The sequence below is a fragment of the Bos javanicus genome, chromosome 8, assembly GCF_032452875.1.
Source record: "Bos javanicus breed banteng chromosome 8, ARS-OSU_banteng_1.0, whole genome shotgun sequence".
Lineage (NCBI taxonomy): Eukaryota > Metazoa > Chordata > Mammalia > Artiodactyla > Bovidae > Bos > Bos javanicus.
The window spans coordinates 8,415,804-8,437,135 of record NC_083875.1 but is presented as its reverse complement, the minus strand read 5'-3'; the positions used below and the strand labels follow the sequence as shown (position 1 = coordinate 8,437,135).

General features: G+C 44.3%; 1 protein-coding gene across 2 annotated transcripts in view; it reads left to right on the top strand.

Annotated features, from left to right (window-relative positions):
* Positions 1-266: 266 nt before the first annotated feature.
* Positions 267-21,332, top strand: part of BLK (BLK proto-oncogene, Src family tyrosine kinase) — a 52,108-nt gene continuing 31,042 nt past the window's right edge. Inside the window, exon 1 of one of the 2 annotated variants that reach the window (XM_061425008.1) lies at positions 267-617. The gene's annotated coding sequence lies outside the window, so the exon portion shown is untranslated. Of the gene's footprint in view, positions 618-14,026; positions 14,190-21,332 lie in introns of those variants that run through there. The other variant, XM_061425009.1, reaches the window with a different exon arrangement.

The following is a 21,332-nucleotide window of genomic DNA, read 5'->3' as shown; positions in this document are numbered from 1 at the left end:
AGCTGGGTATCATCAGGACTATTTGGAAGACAAGACAAAACCAGCACGGCTGGGAGATGGCCACCTCGCTCACACAGAGGGCACAAGGCAGCCGAACCCAAGCTCCTTCTTGCCCTGCAGACAACCCTGCAAGGCAGTGTGAAATACCTTGCAGGGTTAACTTGGAGGTTTACTAACTGTACCTACCAGGCTCGCTGCAGGAAAAACACCTCCTTGTTGTTAAACCAAAGCCCCTTGGGAAAACTTTCTGACGGCAGAGGGGCACAGTGACAAACGTGGCCCAGCTCCAGAGAAAGGACCAGCTGCTCGTGGTCCTTGCTCATAGGCTTTTCCTGGGCACAGTGAGCCCACGAAAGCTTTCCAAGGGCCGGTGGGAGGGGCGGGGCTCGGTGGAGGCAGCTGTGACCACAGACGGGGGTGGGGGGATAGCCTGCCACCTCGGCGGGTTCTTGCCATCGCCGGCAGGAAGCCACGAGCTACTGAAGTGACTGAGACGCCTGGGATGGGCTCCTGCTTCAGGATTGTTTCCGAGTCGCTGGTTGAAGCTAGGAGGCCGCTGCCCGATAAGGCGCGGCGATTTGAAGAGCTATGGTGAGCAGCCGCTGAATACTGCCAAGGTAAGACTCATCTTCCGCCTTCCTGACCATCGCATTTCCTCATACAGCGCAGACAGTGCTTAGGGGCCCGTGGAGACCCTGGGAGAGTGGGCAGGAACATTGTTATGGGTGTTACAGGGGAGAGGGAAGACTTTCTTAGGGTCTGAGCCCCAGTTGTGGATAGATTGCCCCGTCGTTTGTTCATTTCTATTTTAGACATTTTTTAAATCTTATTTTTAATTGGAGGATTATTACTTGACAATACTGTGATGGTTTCTGCCATACTTCAATATGGAATGGTCACCCAAGAGAGTTTTTTTGATTGATAAAACTTCAGTCCATCCAGGATAGAGTCTGCTGCTCAGCCTTTCAAAGCTGGAAAAGGTGGTGAATGTGCCATGGAAGAGAGACAGAAGGAGGCTGTGGGTGGGGTGAGGGTATGGATGGGCACTCGGGGCTGTGTGCTCCAGGCAAGAGCCTCCCTGTAAAGGAGGGTAAAGGTACCATGGTGCCAAGCTGATGCAGGGCAGCAGTGACGTGTGGAGGGTCTGACTCAAGGTCAATGATTGCTTGTTGCTTTCATTTCATTTTGGTCTTCTTTTTACAACCAGGTTTTCCATTTTCCAGACATTTGGAGGTAGGGTGATGGAATAGGCTTGTTGCTGTTTGGTTGCTAAGTCATATCCAACTCTTTGCGACCCCATGGACTGTAGCCCGCCAGGCTCCTCTGTCCATGGGATTCTCCAGGCAAGAACACTGGAGTGGGTTGCCACGCCCTCTTTCAGGGGATCTTCCCAACCCAAGGACTGAACCTGTGTCTCCTGCATTGGCAGGTGGATTCTTTACCACTGAGTCACTAGGGAAGCCCCGGGATAGGTTTAAAGATGGCCTGTTTGGCTAAGAGAGCTCTTTGCCAACTGTTGAAAAGGAAAGAATAGTTGATCTCTTGAGAGAATTTTAAAAATACTAGGATTTTGACAACTTTTCCAGTCATTTCCTAACTGGCCAATGTGTTCACTCACCCTCAATTGCCACATGACCAAGGAACTAAAAAACTGTTATTACGGTGCTTCTGTCATTATAGAGAAGAATTCCACATGATCTATGTCTACACTCTTCCCTCCTGGAAGGGAGTTAGAGACCCCTCCGCTTAAGTGAGGACTGGACTTACTAGAGAGTATGGAGAAGGAAAACCGGTAACCCTGCAGTGGAGAATCCTGGCCCCAAGGTCAAGGTTAACATCTCCAGGGATAAGTCACCTTGTATTCATTGTCTAACTTTGGCTGCAAGGAGAAAAGTACTTAACCTCCAAGCTATTCCATCCTCAAACCCCTAATCTTAGTCTAGTTATGAGAAAACATCAGACAAACCCAAATTGAAGGGCTACAGATTACTTGACCTTCAAGATTCTCAAGGTCATGACAAACAAGTAAAGAGAGGGAAATTGTCACTTCAGAGGAGAGTAAGGAGAAATGACAGCTAAATTCAGAATTCACATAGGGGTTGGTTTGGAGCCTGGAACAACAACCTCAAAGTCATTAGTGAAGAATAGGTGAACTCTAAATAAAGTCTGGAGCTTAACAGCTATCACTGATGTGCCTCTCTTGGTTCTGGCAAGTGTACCATAGTTAGGAAAGACACCAACACTCAGGGAAGCTGGGTGCAGGATGCAGGGCAAGTCTCTATCCTATCTTTGTAATTTTTCTGTAAACCTAAAATTATTCCAAAATAAAAAATAAAAATCTATGCTCATCCTGCCTTGGAGCAGAAATAGTCAACATCTGAACATGCTTGAGACAACTGGTGTTCATGGCCTGGGGGGCCCACCCTCTCTTTGAACATTCTGGAACCCAGAAAGCCTCTTGCATTTTCTATCAGCCTCTCTCCCAACTCCCCACCTGCTTCTCAGAAAGAGCCGTATTTCCCTGTCTTCGTGGTCTTCCTCATCATTCATTTATTTTTTCATTCAACACACATTTCTGAGCCTTCACTCTGTGTCAGGGGGATTTAGGCCTAAGGACTGCACTTCTGTCTCCCAGCGGAGCTCACTGTGCTGGTTCAGGCTCCTGGGCCTCCAGCTCATGCCCAGCTACCCACACCTGACCCATCCCCAGTGGGGAAGCAGGAGGCCGAGCGTGGAGGCCAATAAGGGCCCAGACCTGGTATGGAATACCCGGATGGACTCTGCCATCCTGGGCTCACCCTTCCCCGCAGAATCTGTGGCCAGCCAGGCAGCACTGAACTGTGCTGCAAACACTCTTCCACGAGCAGAGCATCTACTGAGGAATGCAGAGTCAAACTGGAACTCTAAGAGCCAGCTCCTGCTTGAGTGATGCCTGGGGGGCCTGGTCCCTGCACAGACCCTAGAATCTGCAGCATCCAGATGAGATCACCAGGGGCAGCAGCCTTGCTTTAAGGATCAAGTGTTTAGAGAGGTACCAGGGAGACAGAGAAACCCAACCCACCCCCCTCAACACACATACACGTTCACATACATACACACACATACACGTGCGTGCACTTGTGCTTCACAGGCCCGGCAGAGCAGGTGTGCCCTTGTTCAAAGGCGATGTCTCAACCAGATTAGAGAAAGCTTCGGAAGCAGACATGAAAGAGGAAAGAATTATGAAGCTGTGGGGAGATAGCATTTACATGAAAATCACAACGCTGAGATGAAGATCTGAGCTGAAGAGCGGTGATTACCGCTGGGCCTGCAGTCACTTTCCTGTCACATCTCCTGCTCCACCACTGCTTCTGGAACACACCAGGCCCCTCCTGCTGGTCGCTCTGTGGTGCACCTCTCTTTCTCATCCAGGCAAGTCCCTCTTGTCCTGGCTCTCAGGATGAGCACCCATGTCTTCTCTCTTGTCATGTCAGCCGTGCCATGCCAAGTCACTTCAGTCGTGTCCAACTCTTTGCAACCCCATGGACTGTAGCCCACCAGGCTCCTCTCTCCATGGGATTCTCCAGGCAAGAATACTGGAGCGGGTTGCCATGCCCTCCTCCAGGGGATCTTCCCGACCCAGGGATGGAAACTGTGTCTCTTCTATCTCCGGCATTGGCAGGCAGGCTCTTTACCACCAGCACCACCCGGGAAGCCTGCTGCTGCTGCTAAGTCGCTTCAGTCGTGTCCGACTCTGTGCGACCCCATAGACGGCAGCCCACCAGGCTCCCCTGTCCCTGGGATTCTCCAGGCAAGAACACTGGAGTGGGTTGCCATTTCCTTCTCCAATGCATGAAAGTGAAAAGTGAAAGTGAAGTCGCTCAGTCGTGTCCAACTCCTAGCGACCCCATGGACTGCAGCCCACCAGGCTCCTCCATCCATGGGATTTTCCAGGCAAGAGTACTGGAGTGGGGTGCCATTAGCCTACCAGTGCCCAGATCCACCCCTGAGTCCCCAAGGCATCTAGCACATGCCTGGGGCACTTTGTTGGCAGGTCTGCTGCCCCTATGGATCTGGGCTCCCTCCAAACACTATCCAAAACAGGAGAGGGTTTTAGAAAGAGCTTGAAGCATGATAAGGGTGTTAAATAAGAATTGTTAACATAGATCAGTTCTTTATTTTTTCACCAAGAGGGCCAACTTACGGTGAGATATCTGGCTGTGTTTATTATAGTTAGACAAATGACCTATGTTTCAACTGTCCATTTTTACAGTTATTCTACCTTGTATTGCTACAGAAATTCTATAAAATTATTTCACGGTAAGATTCTTTTTAGTCCTACCATTTCTAAAGTAAATGAGACTTTTAAAAAACAAATTCTTTTTATTTTTTAATATTGCACTTGAAGATAGGATCAAAAGTAATAAACCATTTTATGATTTTATTTGGGTGGCTTTATGGGAAAGGCTGAAGTTTCCATTTCCTAATGGGAAGGAGCCATTTCCGTTTTGTGGTGTCTGTCCCTTTGTCTGTCTGGCGGACTCCCTCACACAGTCAGGGCTGTCGGGGACGTGTCAGGTTAAGAAGACTGAGAACAGGGGTGTACTGGCAAATGTTTAACCTCCAGCTTTCCGGGAAACACACACACACATAAGTTAATCATCAATTTTACTGGTATAAATGATAAGTAACACTCATTTACAAATATTAATATATGTAATACCCATTCTTATAAATTCCGCATAGCCAACTGATTCTCCACAGAATGATCTTGTGAACTTTTGCCAAACTCTTGGACCCAAAGTCAAGCAATTGATGCACATGAACTTCACTGATATTTTCATTTATTCTAAGAAGTAAGATCAGAGTGAAACCACATGTGTGATCTGCACTTGATAGTCTGTGGGCTCACCCACTTCTTTACTAAATTGAATAACAGTATTTTATTACTTGAAAATTTTCTCCATGTTGAGGGGTGCTATCCACAGCTGCAAATGTTTTAAAGCAAAATCAACACTATTAATGTTTTCTCCATCACTGTCTTAAGTCAGGGAAATCAACAAAAATGCATCAACCACACATGTGTTCAGTTCAGTTCAGTCGTTTAGTCATGTCTGACTCTTTGCGACCCCGTGGACTGCAGCACGCCCGGCTTCCCTGTCCTTCACCAACTCCAGGAGCTTGCTCAAACTCACGTCCATCGAGTCGGTGATGCCATCTAACCATGTTATCCTCTGTCATCCCCTTCTCTTCCCTTCTTCAATCTTTCCCAGCATCAGGGTCTTTTCCAATGAGTTAGTTCTTTGCATCGAGTGGCCAAAGTATTGGAGTTTCAGCTTCAGCATCAGTCCTTTCAATGAATATTCAGGAATGATTTCCTTTAGGATGGACTGGTTGGATCTCCTTGCAGTCCAAGGGACTCTCAAGAGGCTTCTCCAACACCACAGTTCAAAAGCATCAATTCTTTGGCGCTCAACTTTCTTTATAGTCCAACTCTCGCATCCATATATGACTACTGGAAAAACCATAGCTTTGACTAGATGGACCTTTGTTGGCAAAGTAATGTCTCTGTTTTTAAATATGTAGCCCTTGCCTATTCCTGTGGTATAAACATTCCTACCATAGTGATTTCAAGCTGCCAAAACATCTGGACTGAACATGCAGCTGGAAAACCAGAAAGGGGCGGGTAGCACATGGTTATATTGTTTCCACGCAACAGATACAACTGAGATAAACAACTTCAGGGTCAGAGATAGCAGTAAAATATCCAGGAAGTTTCCACATATATGTGTTAACATATGGTTTTTGTTTTTCTCTTTCTGACTTACTTCATTCTGTATGACAGACTCTAGGTTCATCCACATCTCTACAAATGGCCCGATTTTGTTCCTTTTTATGGCTGAGTAATATTCCACTGTGTATTTGTATCATAACTTCTTTATCCTATTGGCAGGGCAGGAAGAGATGCAGATGTAGAGAATGGATGTGTGGACATGGGGTCGTGGTGGTGGTGGGATGAGCTGGGACACTGAGATGTACCTGTACATATCATATACATATACACACCCCTCTCTCTGGGGGTCAGCAAAGCCTCGGTGAAGGAGCTACTGCACGAGTGCAGGCCTGTGTGTGCTGAGCACTTTGGGAAGGAAACGCCAGGTGTGCAGGATGGTGGTTCTTGCTGTTCGTGACACCCCAGCTACAGGGCTGGGAGATAAAAGGGAGGTGGTTAGGAGCTTGCCTGAAGGACGTGAGCCAAGTCTGAGGTCAGAGCTGTGCTGCCGTGTTGCTCTTACTCAGGAGCCTCCGTGCTCAGGACTGGTGTGCTGACTGACCGTGACCTCAAGAAGGTCAAGTCCCGACTGATGAAGCTGCTGCCTCCTCACCCCTGGCAGGTTGCCCTGCAAGAAGCTCTTTGGAAATTTTCCCTTGGTGGCTGTTTTGAGAGTAGCTAACCTCCCATGACCCAGGGGAGGGGTCTGTCACATGAATGGGTCCTTTACTTCTGACTCTGTTTGTGGGTGGTGGGGGAGAATCTAAACACCAGAAGCTCACGTGGATTTAGATATGAAATTCCTCGTGTTCTTTGCGGGAACCAGTGTCCCCCTCAGCCCAGACTCAGATGCCAGGGACCCAATCTGTGCATGGTCTACCAGGAGTGAGGAGGTGCTCTCTCTCTGCTCTTTCAGCCACAGGCTCAAGGTTTTGTGCTCAGTGGGGGCCTGTGGGGCTCTGACTGAGTCCTCTGGGGGTCTATCTTCTTCACCGGCTCACTTAGAAAGCCTTCTAAGCAGGGAAACTTAGAAGCAGGAGATCAGCCACAACCCTTTGGGAGAACAGGTTGATTTTGTACAGATATATCATGTATCTCCTTTCTTTCTAACTATAACAATCATAAAATACCAAAAAAAAGAAACCTTTTGGAAACAGATATGAGCCATCAGTAACTCCACCTCTGATTTCTACCCAAGACTTGCATGCCTTTGTTTGTAGTATGCAGCTTTTTATTACTGGAATCATAAAGGACAGAGACCTTTGGAGTCTATGTTTTTTCCTTGCTTTCTTTTTTTCATCTTAACATAAGCGTCTTCCCCATGGCAACATGTCTTCACAATGATCATTTTTTCTATTTTTATTTAAATATTTAAAAAATTATTTTTACAATATTGTGTTGGTTTCTGCCATACAACAATGCAAATCAGCCATAATTCTACATATATTCTCTCCTTCCCTAGCCTCCTTCCCATCCCCTTATCCCATCCTTCCAGGTCATCACAGAGTGCCAGACTGGGCTCCCTGTACTACGCAGCAACTTCCCACCAGCTGTCTATCTTACATACATATATACAATGGAGTATTACTCAGCCATAAAAAAGAAGGAATCTGAATCAGTTCTAGTGAGGTAGATGAACCTAGAGCCTGTTGTACAGAGTGAAGTAACTCAGGAAGAGAAAAACATATTTGTATATTATATTGTATAGTATATTAACACATAGATATGGAATCTAGAAAAATGATATTGATGGACCTATTTGCAAGGAAGGAATGGCCACAAAGATGTAAAGAATGGGCTTGTGGACACAGTGGGGGATGGAGAGAGTGGGACGAATGGAGAAAGTATTATCACAATGATCATTTTTGAAGCTGCATAATATTTCCTGATCTTAACTCTATTTCAAACTGGACATTTAGTCCCCCCCCTTTTTTTTAACATGATAGAGGGTTATGATTGGGAACAAAATAACATGTAAATTGTAAAGTCCTTCTGAACTACATCGTACAGCCAAAGAGTATTCTTCCCATTGTCCAAGGAACAACAATTATACAGAGAAACGAAAGACTTATTTGGGGGTGGAGTGGGGTGGTCTTGGATTTGCATTTGAAGTCATGGTGATCGTGGCTTGAGTTCTTGTCTTCTCATCTAGCTCCCTCATTTTCAACAGCTATATTTGTTGGCCAGGGTTACTGATGTGGTCTTTGGCAAGAGAACAGACTTTCCTCTCTGTGAGATGAAATGACTCAGAAGGAAAGAAAACCCAAGGATTTGGCCTCATTTGTCCCACAGTCTAAACCAAGATTCCTAATCAGAGGTCCATGAATTGTTGTGCGGGTTTGCGGGGAGAGGAGTCCTGAAACTGAACACAAAATTGGATGTGTCTGCATGTAAGTGTACTTGGGAGTGACGGAAGTGTCTGTAGTTCACCAGGTTCTCAAAGGAAATTGGGGTCCCTGAAAATATTTTTAAAAACAACTGATCTTTCTTTCTCTCTTCTTCCCTCCCATTCCCTTTGGCAAGTCTGGTGTTGAAATGAAAGAATTCTAAAGATCTGTGCCTACATACAGAAGTCCAGATGTGGAATGGGGACCATATTATTCCCATCTGAGGAGCCTTTGGACTAGAACCCAAGTGTATCTCACTGCCTGATCTGTGTGTGCATACCCATTACGTGAGGCTTTCCAGATGGCACCAGTGGTAAAGAATCCGCCTGTCAAAGCAGGAGACATAAGAGACGCAGTTTCGATCCCTGGATCAGGAAGATCCCCTGGAGGAGGGAATGAATGGCTATCCACTCCAGTATTCTTGCCTGGAGAATCCCATGGACCAAGGAACTTGGCAGGCTATGGTCCGTAGGGTTGCAAAGAGTTGGACACAACTGAAGCAACTCAGTACACACACACGCACACACATCCATTATGCTAAAGTGCCCTATGGTTAAGAGAGTTGCTTCTCTTTTTACTTTAACCAAAGCTAAATGCTAATGTGTTCAAGGTTCTGCCATGATTATGGCTATCTTTGGTTCTTCACTAAACTTCACTAAATGTTTTGATTTATTTTTTTAAGCCTTGCATTTCTCTCCAAGGAGTCAGACTGACACAGAAATATTTGTGGTGGTTAATTGTTCTTTCCTCCTACAAGCATTAACCATAGGAGATGAGCTGTGTTTATCAAACGGAAATGTTATCACTCAAGGCTTAAAGAGCCAAGGAAACTCTGAAGTCCAAGAGATTGAACCCAACAGTCCAACCCAATGGGTGGGAGACTTGAGCTCATGATTTACTAAATACAAATGGACCTTTTCTCTTCAGATGTTTTTAGTAACAACAACCTACTTGGCACCTGTTGGTGACTTTGGCTTCCTAAATGTGTTTGATTTCCTTTCTGTCTTAGTAATCCTGTCCTGAACCTCCTTAAACTCAAGTGTTCATGCTGCTGCTGCTGCTGCTAAGTCACTTCAGTCGTGTCTGACTCTGAGCGACCCCATAGATGGCCTCCCACCAGGCTCCCCCATCCCTGGGATTCTCCAGACAAGAACACTGGAGTGGGTTGTCATTTCCTTCTCCAATGCATGAAACTGAAAAGTGAAAGTGAAGCCGCTCAGTCGTGTCTGATTCTTAGTGACCTCATGAACTATAGCCCACCAGGCTCCTCTGTCCATGGGATTTTCCAGGCAAGAGTACTGGAGTGGGGTGCCATTGCCTTCTCCACAAGCGTTCATACCTGCAGGCAAAAAGATGGGGCAAAATTTAATCTCAAGTCTCCTTACTTCCTCTGAGAATTTCTGCTAAGTTAACCACTTATTATTATTACGGAAAACTGGCAGCCTTGAAAGAGCAAAGACTTCCTGAAATTTGGGAAATAATCATGCAATAGAAAAGAGTAAATTATAATTTCATCTTGGGCATCTTATATGTAATACAACATTAAACCGTAGATCAGTGTGCCTTATTGGCCCTCTAGTTTTGCCTGTGATAGATAATCAGTACATGCAATAACCCTGGGTTTTGATATAAATGGCATCTTTTTACCATTGCCCTAGAAAATTAGACTGTTAACTGTTTATGACAGGGGAGTATTAGGGAGAAGTGGGTGAGAAGGCATTTTATTATATTTGTGTTTTCTCTTCAATGCAGAAGACCCAGGTTCAGTCCCTGGGTCAGGAAGATCCCCTGGAGAAGGGAATGGCTACCCACTCCAGTATTCTTGCCTGGAGAATCTCGTGGACAGAGGAGCCTGGTGGGCTGCAGGCCAAGCAACTAACACTTTATAATAATATATTATTGTGCCATGGTTTAACAGTAATAACTCACATTTATTGAGTCCTTACTATGTGTTGAGGCACTCTTATAAGTGCGTTATATATTTCATCTTATTTAACACAAAATCATTCAGTAACTTGCTTTCATAAGAGCATTTTTGGCTTTTTTTGCCTTTGCCTCAATTTCTAGATGAGTCTAAATTACTCACTTTCAAGGTTTTCTGGGCAAAAAGCATGACTGCCTATCCAAAAACAGGAATTAATTATTCAAGAAAGGCTGAAGCAAAGTCCTCACAAAATTTGTTGTACCCTTGATAGAATATTTTCATACTCTATCACAATCTGCTAAAACATTCGTCTCTACTGCCAGCCCTGGACTGAACCCAGGCAGAGAGTGCCTGGGTCCTGAGGCGCGTCCACACGTTGGGCCCCAAGGAGGCTGGTGCTGACACTGGCGTGCTTGGCTCCAGAACTGGGACCCCCAAACCTTAAAGGAAGTGTCAGCAGTTTGGGAGATGGGGATGGCAAAGTCAGAGGAACGAGGCTGAGGGCACAGAGGGGAAGACAGCTGATCTGTGGGCCATGATAAAGGCAGAGAGGGAGTTGAGAGGGGAAGAGAAAGCAGTCTCAAAGAGATATTTGCATACTGTACAAATATCACAGTGGCATTATTCGCAATAGCCGCATGGTTGAGTGGATAAATACATTGTTGCATGTATATGCCATGGAATATTATTCAGCCTTAAAAAAAAAAAAAAAAGGAAATTCAAACACATGGCACGACATGGATGAACCGTGAGGGCATTATGCTAAATGAAATGTCAGTCCCAGAAGGACAAGTACAGTATGGTGTCACTTCTATGAGGTCCCCAGAGTAGTCAATTTATAGAGACTGAAAGTAGAAAAGTGGTTATCAGGGACTGGCAGAGGGGGAAATGGGGAGTTTTTCTTTAATGGAGATGAAGTTTCAATTTTGCAAGATGAAGAAGTTCTGGAGATTGGGTGCCCAGCAATGTGAATATTTGTTCCATTACCTAACTGTACAGTTAAAAATTAAGATAGTAAATTTTGTGTCATGTGTATTTACCTAATTAAAAAAATCTTTTTTTGAGAAATAGAATAGGATAGAAAATACTCAAACGCATTGCTTGAGTGAGAACAAATAACATTGCATGAGCCTTTGTTTCAAGGCGTGGGGGCTGTGTGTGCACATGTGCACCTTGGCGTGTTCCATCTTGCAGGTGTACACCGTGTTCTTACTGAGGGTCAATCTAACCAAGAAAAAACCTTCTGATAAACACCACAGTGGACGACCTCAGACCACACAGCCCAGTAATGCTTCTCATAACCTGTGTGGTTGAGCCATCCCTCCCCCGGGGCACAGCAGAAGGGTGCTTTCTGCTCTATGGTTCTCACCTCCCAAGGCATCTTTTCCACTCAGAAAATGCTCGTTAATTGACAAGCAGATCCCCTAGGAGGTCTTGCATTGATACTTCTCCATCTTCTCCCATTTCCCCAAGAACTAAACTAGAAAACTGCGTGGATGTGGGAGAGAAAGGAAATGACTGTGTGCTCAGTTGCTCGGTCGTGTCCTGCTCTTTGCGACCCCATGGACTGTAGCCTGCCAGGCTCCTCTGTACATGGGATTTCCCAAGCAAGAACACTGCAGTGGGTTGCCATTTCCTTCTCCAGAGGATCTTCTCGATCTAGGGATCAAACCTGTCTCCTGAGGCTCCTGCATTGGCAGGCAAATTCTTTGCCACTGAGCCACCTAGGAAGCCCTGAGAAAGGAAATGACAAATACTAAATTTATTCCAAAACTGCCAAGGGAGGGAAGAATGGAAGGGGAGAAGAAAAAAAGGAAGGAAGGTCGATGGCTGTGGTTTTGATTTCTGAGACTTGCAGAGTTTAGATAAACCCTCTGTAACCTCAGGAAGCTCAGAGGCTCACCAGAAGCACTACTAGGGCTTGGACAGGGGTCTGGGAATCAGTCTAATTCCAGGGAAGTGGCAGGAAGAAACATTCCATCCTTCTGGGCCTTCAGGAGGGATGGGGTCTCTGGGGGGAGAAGGAACAATAAGCTGCCCCACAGGTTCACCCAGAGGGAGACATTCGTTCTCTAGGATAGTTTTGGAGGGGAGCCTGTGGAAAGGGGAAGAGTAGAGTGTGTGTTTAATATAGTGGCTGCCATTAGCACCTGGCTTGTAGCATCTATAAAGCGCTGCTCACATGAGCGGCTGTGAGATCCGCATGGCAGCTCCTAGAGGAGGAGAGGGGCATTCAGCTACCAAGAGGCAGAGCCGTGACTGAAATGCGTCCCTCGTGATTTAAAATCCCTCCTCTTCTGCTGCCTCGGGAAAGGTGGTGCTGTAGTCCTGGGCCAGGATGGGAAGCGAACAAGGCAATGGACCAAAAGGAGGAGGAGGTTTGGATCCTGGCATATCATGCAATAACCCTGAAGCCTCGAGGGCTGGGGCAGGGATGGAATTTCACGATTCGATCAACTGCCTCTGTCGATGGTAGAATGGATGCCACGTGAGAAGAGGAGCTGTCTGTTCACTCACTCAGACATAACTATGAGCTTTTCCTGAGGCACGAGTCACATCAGTGGACAAAACAAAGGCCTCTTCTCGTGCAGGACGACAGACACCAAACAAATTTGGAAATATATGTCGTGCCAGGTGGTAATCGGGGGAGAAGTGGCATGGCCTGACCTGCATCTTCCAGCATCAGGCTGGTGGGAGGGCCGGAAGAGAAACAGAAGAACAGCTGGGAGGCCGCTGCAAGGTCCTGGCTTTGACTGGAATAGCAACAGTGGCCCAGTTCTGGCTGCATGCTGAGCCCGCAGAATTTGGTGATGGTTTGTGGGAAGTAGGAGAAAGAGCGGGAGAAACTCCAAGATGGAGGCACTGTTTAGTGAGATGGGAAATCTTTGAGGCCTAGGGGGTTTGGGGAAAAAAAACAAGGGGGTCCTTTTGGCCATTTCAAGTCTGAGCTGTTTACTAGAAATCCAAGTGGCAGTATGATTGGTAATGTAGTCCACTGCTTCTCAGCTCTACCAACCCCTCCTCTGGCTCTGTTCCCCCCGAGCATCACGGACCTCCTAGCCTCCAAGCACACTGGAACCTTTCAGATGCCGCCAGGCTTCCCAGAGCCTCCTGCTGTTGCAGCATAGGCCTGGCTTCTCTGTGCCTCACCTACTTGCTGAGTCAAATTTGATAGGGAGCTTTTCCTGGGCATGAGCAGCACCTTGTGGGGCAGGAGGCAGCTGCCCAGCTCTTGAAGACTGCGCTCCATTGGTGCTGAGCCCACCGTGGTGAGACCCTGCCTACTGCTGGTGCAGCCCCAGCTCTGTGGTCAGAGTTCTTGGCCCCATTACATGATTGGGTGCTATTTCCCAAGGTCCCACAATTGGATCCTGAGTCCAGGGCCCTCCCCCTCAGCTAAGAGTGACTTCTGGGAAGCCAAAGAGGTACCTTTCTCCTGTAGCAGCTTCTAGAGCAGCCCAGCGCTGAGCCCATGGTTCAGGAGGGTAACCTCCAAGAGGAGGAAGCTGAGCTCCCTTAGATGCTGATGACAGTGATGCATGCTGGCTGCTCAAAACTCACTCAACAGGGAGGAAGCTGAGGTAGGCAGCAGATGGGGGAAGACACAGTGTCCACAGCCAGCTGATGGTTGAATCCCAGTTCCTCCAGTTGCCCAGGAGCTGGCAGCACCGCCCCACCCCACACTGAGCAGCCTTCTGGCTTCACATGGGCACTAGAATCGCTTTATGCTAGACAAGGCACAGACGATCCTTCAGATCCAGGCTCCAGCCAAGGCTGTAGAGAGCAGGTACTCCTGGCAGAACTTGGCTTCAGACATCAAACAGCCACTTTCGTGTGTGTTTACTTAGGACATTCAATTTTTGAAGACTAATCTGTGGAATCCCTGCTGGGAACTGGGTTCCAATTCTGAGGACAGACATCCCCAGGTGGGGGAGGGTGAGAGGTTCTGATCCGTAGGAGGAGCATGGGGCAGCTCTTTCCCCTCCACGCACAGCCCCTCCCACAGCTAAAGCTCATCGTCACCTTGTTTGGCATCTCCCCATCCCCCTTCACATCCCCCTTCTCCGATCTCTCGTCCACCACCTTTCACAGAGGCCCTCTGCAGCTGCCGTGATCTTTCGATCAGGTAAGTGGGTCCACTTGAAGCCATCTAGAGGTTCATGTGGCTTCTTGAAAGGAAGCCCGGCTCCCTCACATGCCCTCCTCTCTGCCCTCACCTACTCCATCCTCCCCACTGACTCTGCTCCAGGCTGAGCCCCTCCAGGGCTCGCAATCCTCAGCCCCACAACCCAGGATCTTCCATCCTGCCGTCCCCCTGCCCTTTCAACCTCAGGCAGCTGCCTCTGGTCACTCAGACCTGGGAGGGCTTTCCTCCACTGAATAACCTCGTGTCTCTTTCAAATCCATCACACGGGCTCTGCTCTCTGCACAAACTCACCTTTCTCAGAAGTGATTAGCCATTTTCTCTGCTTGTATGCTGTCTGGGCTGTCTTTGGCTCACCTCTCTGCCAGCCAGCACGCAAGCTCCGGAGCGCATCCCTGGTCTCTGCTCCCCACAGCATGCCCAGGACCTGTGCTCACGGGCCTCTGTCAGGGAGAACAAGCTCTTCACAGGAAAGGAGGGAGGCAGGAGCACGTCAGGGGGCCACACTGCCCGAGGTGGGCCTGCTCCCACACAGCTGCTGGCAAACTGGGTTGTCACAGGAAAGCAGTTTGAAGTTTGGATCAGGAGTCTTGAAATAGTTCCTTGGTGTTGAAGCAGAGTAATTTTCCTTCTGAAGGCCTGAACAGAAGGAGGAAATCTGAAAAATAGGCAGTCCAAATACTATAGATTATAGTATCACGATGACATTCATTTTTTAACTGGAAGTTTATACCTCTTAGAAATGCATTCTTTTTTTTTTTTTTTTTCTGGTTAGGACATATCTTTCTTTTATTTACACAACACTGAGGGAAAAAAACAACACTGAGAGTTAGACCATGACAAGTTGCTTTCATGATGGTGTTGATCAGTACATTACTCTGTTACCAGAACTTCTCTTGCCTTTTAAATTTCTCTTATCCAGTCTAAGGAATTTGGCAGTTGTCTTCGTGTGCATTGCTTCAAATGTGATAGCAAATCCTTTTACACATATCTTGGTTACAGACCATAGCAAAGTTTCATCGATTTGTAAATAGTTTCCACAGTAGGAAAAAAAAAATCAATAATAACTGAAAATAAATGAGTTCTTTTTTTAAAAAATAAAACTGCAATTTTTCTAAATGGTCAAAGGATATGAATGGGCCATCCACAGAGGGGAAAACCCACATAAATCAATAAACATCTTAAAAGTAATCAAGAAAAAATAAATAACAAAAAGATTCCATTTATTACCCATTGGATTAGTAAAAAGCAATGTCTCGTGACACCGGTTTTGGCAAGCATGTGGAGAAATGAGAATTCTTGAGTATTGCTGGGAGGAGGACAATTTGGTACCTTGGAGACAGTTTTGGGACTCCACAGCCAAACTGAAGGATCTCACGCTATAGCCCTGTGGGTCCTCACAGTACCCTGGAGCCACGTTGTTCAGAGATAGTCTCACGCGTGTGCAGGGGGACATGGGCTCCTCACCATGGAGTTTGTCATCGTGAAAAAGAGGAGACAACTCAATTGTTCCTTAGCAAAAAAATGATTAAAGGGGCAAATAAGATGTGTTTTATTCACTTAATGGAATACGATTTTTTAAAAATAGAAGAATTAGGGATCTGTATAGCAAAATAAATAAACCTCAAGAATAAGTTTGGGTAAAAAAAAACAAGTTTCAAAAACGTTACTTGCATTATGAGGCCATAAGTCACTTCAGTCGTGTTCGACTCTGTGTGACCCCATAGACGGCAGCCCACCAGGCTCCCCCATCCCTGGGATTCTCCAGGCAAGAACACTGGAGTGGGCTGCCATTTCCTTCTCCAAAGCATGAAAGTGAAAAGTGAAAGTGAAGTCGCTCAGTCGTGTCCGACTCTTAGTGACCCCATGGACTGCAGCCTAACAGGCTCCTCCGTCCATGGGATTTTCCAAGCAAGAGTACTGGAGTGGGGTGCCATTGCCTTCTCCGTTGGCAAAGCATACGAAAGTATATATTGCTTGTGGCTGTTTATTTGTATGTCATAAATGTACAAAATCATATGTGGTAATAACACCCAGTTACTTCAATATAATGATGACTTTGGAGACAAAGAAAGGAGAAAATTATGATCAAGCTTTAGTAATATTGGTGACGTAAAAAGAGAGAGAGGAAGAAAAAGAGAACTGAAGTAAATGTGGCAAAATATTAATACGTGTTTGATGTTAGTGCTGTTACATTTGTTTCTGAGTTTTTTATGTATATAAAATATTGTGAAAAAGCTAATAGTGAAAATTAATAAATATATACGTAGGTGTATATATCTATAATCTTAGGTTGGGGAAGATATTTCTAAGAGGGAACACCAAAAGCAAAGATTGGTGAGAAAGATTAGTAAACTGACAAGATAAAGATGATAATCTTTTGTGCACAGTAAATACTTTAAACAAAATTTAAAAGAAAATGAGAAAAGTATTTAGAATATATTTGACAAATTAATGTATAAATTCAATGTATCTATGATATAAAGAGTTCCTGTATGTAATTAGGAAAAATTATAAACACCTCAATGTAAAAATAAGCAGAGACTGTGGACAACCAATTCATCACATGAGAAACACAAGTGGTTGATAAATACATGATAAATATTCATAGAAAAGTAAATTAAAGCCATGTTGCTTTTCACTTATTGGATTGGCAAAGGTTTGCAACTTGATAAAAGCTCTTGACAAAGATAAAGGGAAATGAGCTTTCTTCATTGCTGTAAAAATATAAATTAATACCATCTTTGCAGAAATTAGTATCAGAGTTCAAGATCCTTAAAAATATGCATCTTCTTTGACTTCATAATTCCTCTTATAGAAATATAGCTTTAAAAATATTGGACAAACAACTAAAGATTTATCCTATAAGGATGTTTACTACAGGTTTATTTATAGCAATCAAAGGTTGAAAATAACTTATTTGAGCAATAGTGATGAAATAAATTAATGTTGTCTGTAGATGGCATGCAATTAATAATATTGGTTCCCAAATTACCCTTATGTATATGTAGTTTACACTGTACTGTTTGCTGAAATAACCACGTTATTATACTGCATAAACAGGCTGGTTCCATCTTCTTAAGGGGATATGCAAATATGAAAGCTCTGCAAATTCATCACCGAAGTGTTCATAGTGTTTTTTTCATATGTGGTGAGATTTTGAGTCTTTCTAATTTTTTCCTTTATATAGATCTTAATTTTCTGATTTTCAACATATGTATATTACTTACTTAGTCCAGGGAGTTGTAAAGAGTCAGACACGACTGAGTGAACGACAGCAACGAAACAAAAAAATTAGATTGAAAAGTAAAAGATAACTTTTTAAATAAATTAACTTAGTATAAAAAGAATAATAACGTTTCCTAAAGAAAGTACAGGGAAATCCATATATCCAGCTGTCTGAAAATGCCTAAAGGACAATTTGGCAATTATGTATCAGAAGACTTAAACATATTATGCTCTTGAGGCCAGCAATCCCACTTCTAGGATTTTTAACCTCAACAAAGATTAACGGGGGACTTGAACAAGGGTAGGGTATATGAGCAAAGGACATGTTTGCAGAATTATTTCTGATACTAAAAAAATGGAAGCAGCTTGGGCATGGAAGCAGAAGAATGGGTAAATTAAGTATGGTACCACCTTCCAATAAGAGGCCCCACAGCCCTGCATGTGATGCAACATGCAAAGGGGGTAAATGACGGGAAAAGGTAGCCGTGATACAGTCTTAGAAACAGGTCACAGAACCGGATGTCGATCATGATCCCAGTTCTGCGTTTTTTTAAAAATGCCGATGGAAAATGGCATACCAGAATGTTAACTAACAGTGAAGTAAAGTAGCTCAGTCGTGTCCGATTCTTTGTGACCCCATGGACTGTAGCCTACCAGGCTCCTCCCTCCATGGGATTCTCCAGGCAAAAATAGTGGAGTGGATTGCCATTTCCTTCTCCAGGGGATCTTCCCGACCCAGGGATCGAACCGGGTCTCCCGTATTGCGGGTAGATGCTTTAACCTCTGAGCCACCAGGGAAGCCCTAACTAACAGTGATTATCTCTAAATAATGGTGCTGTCAGTAAATCTTATCTTCCTCTCTACTTTGTGAATTTCCTATAACTGCAAGCAGATTACGTGCGGAAAGAGAAAAGTATATTAATGTGATTCATCAGAGGAAGCCAGGTCCTCCAAGCATGGCCTGAACCCACAAAGGATAGAATTCCATCACCTCTTTCATCCTTTAGAATGTTGCTCAGGGGCACATGTCCCATATATTTTTTTAGGGTAATTGCCAATTCATTTTTTTTTACTTCACATTTAAAAAACAATATTCAATGGTATTGGGAGAAGGAAATGGCAACCCACTCCAATATTCTTGCCTGGAGAATCCCGTGGACAGAGGAGCCTGGCGGGCTACAGTCCATGGGGTCACAAGAGTCGGACTCGACTTAAGGGGCTAAACCACCACCACCACCACCACCATTTTATGGTATTATGTATTTAAGCGTATTGTTCTATGTTTAACACAAACCGCACGGAAGGGTGTGAAGTAAAAATATAAAGTCTTTTTTGGTCGTGAATTTCACTCTCCAGAAACAGCCCTGTTGGCAGTTTTATTTATACCAAAGGGCTTTCAGACATTTTTTTCATTTGCAAATATATTTATATACTCCCCTTTTTTTTCTTTTCTACGATTATTTATACAAAGTACTCTTCAATAAACTCTTTCACCTAACAATAATGTATTCCAGGCATTTTTGGTCAGTTAGATCTTTTATTCTTTTCCTAATTTATTTGTCTACCCATTCATTTGCCGAGTTAGATTTTATCACTACATAAGTTATCCATAAACATTATTTCTTAAAATGTGGAAAGCTCCAAAGGGTCTAAACTGAAAAATAGAAATTTGTCCCACCCCTCCCTCTCTCACCCCAGAAATAAGGGATGCTAACAGTTTTTGTTTTTAAATCTCCTTTTCATCACCTTTGTAACTTTAAAGAATACCAATACTTTGATTTTAAATATATCTCTGGGGCAATTATATCGATTCCGACTATGAAAGATGCAGAAGCCCTTCCTTACCTGCCTCCCACCTGTACCCTATCTTCTTTATCGAAATTTTCATTTGTGGTTGGTTCAATCTGTAAATACAAAAACTGTGAATATGAAGGGCAGACAAGGAGGTATTTTGGCAAATGTGGAGACTCCTGGAATCAAATCCCCGTGCATATGAGAGGGCTGTGTATGGAATCAGACAGTATACATTCTTTGTGTTTTGTTTCCTTCTCTTAGCATGGTGCTCTGGAAGTTCACCATGTTAGTATGTATAGCTGCTGCTGCTGCTAAGTAGCTTCAGTCGTGTCCGACTCTGTGCGACCCCATAGACGGCAGCCCACCAGGCCTCCCCCGTCCCTGGGATTCTCCAGGCAAGAACACTGGGGTGGGTTGCCATTTCCTTCTCCAGTGCATGAAAGTGAAAAGTGAAAGTGAAGTCGCTCAGTCGTGTCCGACCCTCAGCAACCCCATGGACTGCAGCCCACCAGGCTCCTCCGTCCATGGGATTCTGCAGGCAAGACTACTGGAGTTAGTATAGCTATAGTGATCAATTACAACTGCATTTTTGAAATCCATTTATCAGTTAATGGACCTTTGCGTTGTTTCCAGTGGGAGCTAATGGGTAAAGCTGCTAGGAGTGTATGCCCACAAATCTTTGTGTTAGATGTGTCCACTGCTGTTTGATCAATAACTAGAAATGAAATCTCTGGATCATAGAATAGAAGCTCCCAAACTGGTGTCCCAAGCTTCTGTTCCATTTTGCTTGGCTGTCGGCATTCAATGCTGTGTGAGAGCTGCAGTTTCCCCGGAGCCCGCCCAACATTTGCTTTGGCTGGTCTTTTAGCAGTAGCCATTCTGGTGGGTATGTAGAGGTATCTTTTGGTGATTTTAATCACCATTTTCTCTAACGATTGATAATGTTGAGCGCCTTTTCATGTGCTTCTTTGCCAATAATATAATATCTCCTTTGTTCAACTATTTAAGTTGAATTTTTGTCTTCTTTTACTGAGTTGAAAAAGTTATTTATATATTCTCACATCAGATACATGTTTTTCAGATATTTTCCCCAGTCTGTGGTTTACCTCTTCATTTCCTTAATGGTGTCTTTTAAAGTACAGATATTCTTAATTTTGAAAAACTCTAATATATCAAATTTTCCTTTCATAGTTCATGCTTTTATGTTCTAAAAGATTTTTTGCCTGTCAAAGTCACAAAGATTTTCTCCTACGATGTTTTGCTAAAAATATAATGTATCCTTTTTAGCAGTTTTTAGGATTTTTTCATTATCGCCAGTTTTCAGCAATTTGATCATGATGTAACTTGATGTGGTTTTCTTCATCTATGAGGTTGAGTGACTTTCTCAAATCCTTGAGTTTATAGTTTTCATCAAATTTGGAATTTCCATGTTTCACTTCTTCCAATTTTTTTTTCTCTTCTATCCCTCTTCTGATAATCCAATGACATGTTTTTTGACCACATAATACTGTCTCACAGGTCACTGTGCTTGTTCTTTTTCCACTTTTATTTCTTTTTTTATTTAAAGTGCTTCACTTTAGTTTCTTTTTCTGTTGCTGTGTCTACAATTTCCAAGGTCCTCATCTTGTTCTAAAATCCTATCATGATCTACTTTTACTTGTTTATCACTTATTACTTAATTTTCTAATCCGTTTCATGCTTTTCACAGATGTCACCTCAGTGTCTTATTTTCATTACTTCACATACTTTGGAACAGAGTAGAATCAGCTAACTTTCAAATCTATAGGACTGATTTTTAAATATCAGTCCGTGACTCACTATATAGTCTTGATCACGTCTTTGGACATCGGTGAGCCTCAGTTTCTTCATCTATAAAAGGGGAAGGAGTGTGTCTGTTGTCAGTACTAGAGGCACTACTTGGAAAGCCCTGGCAGTGTGACGGGCTTTGAGCAGGAAGGAGCACAGGCACTCTGCGTTGGTATTCACTCTCCCGTTTGATGGGCAAATCCTACGACAGAGAGTTTTTATAAGTTAATTTTAGATCTCCGTGCCTGTCAATCCGTGTCTGTCGACTATTACAGATAATTACAATAACTGTAACAT